General features: G+C 37.9%; 1 long non-coding RNA gene across 1 annotated transcript; it reads left to right on the top strand.

Annotated features, from left to right (window-relative positions):
• The first annotated feature begins 1,416 nt into the window (after positions 1 to 1,416).
• Positions 1,417 to 2,857, top strand: LOC121912419. Its single transcript, XR_006100067.1, has 3 exons — positions 1,417 to 1,649; positions 2,126 to 2,278; positions 2,701 to 2,857. It is a non-coding gene; the product is annotated as an uncharacterized LOC121912419 (long non-coding RNA).
• The last annotated feature ends 883 nt before the right edge of the window (positions 2,858 to 3,740 follow it).

Genomic DNA, 3,740 nt, shown 5'->3' with positions numbered 1-3,740 from the left:
AATATAAATATAGACCTTGAAATGTGCAGAATCGGTATCCTTTAAGACTCTTAAAGTCACAATGCTTCTGGTGGTTCCCCCTAGATGCTGTTCTGCTCTTAAAGGGGAAATGTACCGATTGTGGACATTAGCGTATCTTTCCAGGTGCTGGGGAGTACTACTGCATATGTGAAAAAGTGGGGTTACCAAACCTCTGTAGCCCATTCCACATCTCTACTGGAGGCTAGCAGCTCCAGGCTACATTAGCTACTACTAGCATAAAACACTTCAATCTCCCACTGAACTGTAGGCGGTTGAGTTGCATTGTGGGTAATGTAGGTGCCTGGTTTTGATAAGGAAGAATGTTTGCAATAAAAAAGCTATCTCCGGTTCTGCTACATCGATTTTCTTTCTTCAAAAAAATTGTCCATATTGAGTATGGTAAATGGACTGTACTTGTATAGCGCCTTTCTAGTTTTCCGACCACTCAATGACAGTATGACAGTATGATAGGAGTATGATGCTAAATCCATGGACTAATCTTTTAAATTATAGAGGAATTCTCATCACACATATTTACACTTATACAAATACAGGTTCACTTTCCATCTAGGGTTATGGTCATGGTTAGAGTTGCTTGTAGTGTGTTCCAGCACCACAAGAAATTGAAGATTTTATTTTTGTCTTCACTAAGCTGATCTATCTGAAAAGAGAGAAAATAAACAACAACAATTAAGACTGGAAAGTAAGTAGAAAACCACCTTCTTATCATTTGTTATGGCAGCAGCTCTGAGTTATGATGATGCTCTACTAATGGAGACAGTAATAACTCTTTTATGTGCTGCCGTCAGCCTTTGAGTGCCTGGAGGGTTTTATTACATGGCTGGCTGTGATATGTTCAGTTACTCGCACAATGCACATAGCTGGTGGGCTGAGTGTTTGAAACAATGGAATGAATGTGTTGTTCTGGATTTGCATTAGCTGTGATATGCATTTCTCTGCCTGTTGATCAGAGATGATCAGAGACAGGGCTGTTGCTGTGTGTGAGCATGCACTGGTGTCTTCATTATTCTGCCTCTGCTTGGATCTGCTCTACTTATGCAGCCCTATTATTCAAATACACCCCCCTACACCTCACTATTCTACACATATCACTGCTCTGCCCTGGATGGCCTCCATCTCTCTCTCTCTCTCTCTCTCCCCCTCATCATCATCTCACCTGATATGTCTCTATGGAGACCTGTGATATCTCTCTTACACACACTCTTTTTCCATGCCAATACTTCACCACACTACAGTGCCATGCTATACTCAGGTTTCATTTGGATTCTTAAAGGATAAGGCTGGTGATTTTCTATATTTTTATTATTGTCAACAAATCTCATGTGCAAGAGCCAAACCAACCATGCACCCAAAGCTTCTGCCACGTCAGGCTTCCACCTCGCTGTAGGGCAGGTGTTTGACCAGCACATTTGTTTCTACCAAGACACTCTGCCTGTTTGGTTGACAGAGGCATGAGGGGGCCCCCGAGGGCTGATTCACACTATTACTGTCTCAAAATGTGGGAATCCCGCTTAATTGCGGTACCATTGCAGTGATAACCAGTACTAGGAAACCCCCACCAATAGGCCCCATCTCATTCGTGTTTCTTAGACCAGCTTTACATCCAGGTAACTACTGTTTGCATTGACTAACGTAACACAAAATAGAGAGTGAAAAAAAGACAGAAAGAGGAGGGAGAGAAAGGAAAGCAGGACAGTAGTAGGTGTAGCAAATAATGAAGAATGATAAGTGATAATTGATGACAGCAAATGGTAAGCCAAAAATGTATCTAGCAAAGATGCATAATGTCATGTAACATGTAGCCTAGCTAATGTTTTAGGAGTTAGTATTTGTAAATTTTATCATGAATAAAGATCTTTAAAAATGCAAGAGCTTGACTAATGCTATATTGCAAGCTAACAGAAGTTAGATATTTACCTTGAGATTATATAAATAAATAGTTTTAGCTTTGGTAAGGTTTGTAAAACTAGCCTGTGAAACTGATTGAAGTTAAATCAAATGGAATAAATAAAAAAATAAAAGACAATATGCCATGTCCTGTAAAAATCATAATGACAATATGTGCCCCATTATTTTTTCTTAGCAGGTCCATCAACTTCCACCTTCTCCAGCACTTTAACAGCAACACCACCACCTGCCCACAAAGAAGACAGAACACTCCCCACCTGTACCACCAGCAGCTCGACCACAACACAAAAAGAACCATTCCCCCCTCCAAGTCCTGATCCTGATGAATGTGAGTTTATTGCATCCTAATGGTATTGATGAGATATGCCATGTCCATTGTCATCATGACAATGTGTACCCTTTTTATTTTTTCGTATCAGGTCCATCAACTTTCACCATCTCCAGCACTTTAGCAACAGCAACACCACCATCCATAACTACGGAGTTTATTTATTAATTTTAAGTTGTAAGATAAGAAGATTATTACATTTGTTTTTTCTGCTAATATTAATGTGAAAAATGTTTATGCTAGATGTTGATGAGCACTGATCTCATAATGTGGGGTTTGTTCCTTTAATATTAAACTATGTGTTTATATTGGAACTAAGGAGTTTATTACATTTGACTTTTGCTGTTGATATAAATGTGTCAAAATAAAAATGTTTAGATTCCATAAGTGCTTTTTTTGATTAATATCTGATTATTTAATAGGTGTTCTGGGGAACACAATGGCAACGGACATTGGTCAGAAGGGTCCTGTGGGATTTTCTGCCTGTGGCCCCATCAGACTCTACAATTGCCACTGGATGTATGTTGCCCAGATCAACAGCCCTCCTCTCATAGTGTGCAAATTCTGGATTACAATTATCACAGGTGCTGGTGATATGAACATGCCACTTGTTTAATCCAGATAAGAGATACAAATAAATAAAATAAATAAATAAATACAAATACTGTACAATATCTGCACTTGTTAATCAGATGCCTATTACTTCCTATTACTTAGTGATGCTATTGTTAACATTGCACTGTTCTCTTATCTATGTTTCTGCAATCTCTGATTGCACAATAACAAGGCATGAGTTTCTTACAGCATCAGTCATAAGCCTTGATATCATCCCCAAATCATAACATACATTGGCTTAAAATAATAATCATAATTATTTTTGCTGTTCTTACTTAATCTGAACAATAATGTGTAGCACACTTGTTTTGTAAGCGTATTTCATTATAGCAGATGTATAGCTTTCATGAAGTCAGTTTATTATTATTTCAAAGTAGCTCACCTTTTGGTAAAAGGCCTCATCAGCTCTTTGAATGACTTGTTATAGATCCATGACCACAAATACTTGCACAGGTTTAGTTACTGGTCAGAGCATTATTTATTATAATAAAGCTCAATTTGACTACTTAATAGCCTTAACTTTTGTAAATGAGCTCAGAAAAAGGTCCTATCTATTTGTCATTGTTAATGTTAGCCTAGTTGACTATAATGATTCTGCAAAATAGGAGATTGACCATCAACAGCTATGTGTATGCATGTAGCCTATTAATTTATATTTTAGCCTATTATTAGTTGAATATTAATGCATATTAATAATTCCGCATGCTGTGTATGCACATAAACCACACATTGTGACTCTAGATATCACTTTGCCACCCCCGGGCCACCCCAGTTAAAAATTCCTAGAACTGCCTCTGATAGAGGGATAAAAGAGTCAAGGAAATATAACAGTCAATAAGGATAGGAT

The sequence above is a fragment of the Thunnus maccoyii genome, chromosome 15, assembly GCF_910596095.1.
Source record: "Thunnus maccoyii chromosome 15, fThuMac1.1, whole genome shotgun sequence".
Classification (NCBI taxonomy): Eukaryota; Metazoa; Chordata; class Actinopteri; order Scombriformes; family Scombridae; genus Thunnus; species Thunnus maccoyii.
The sequence above is the reverse complement of the archived record's forward strand: the minus strand, read 5'-3'. Positions and strand labels throughout refer to the sequence as shown.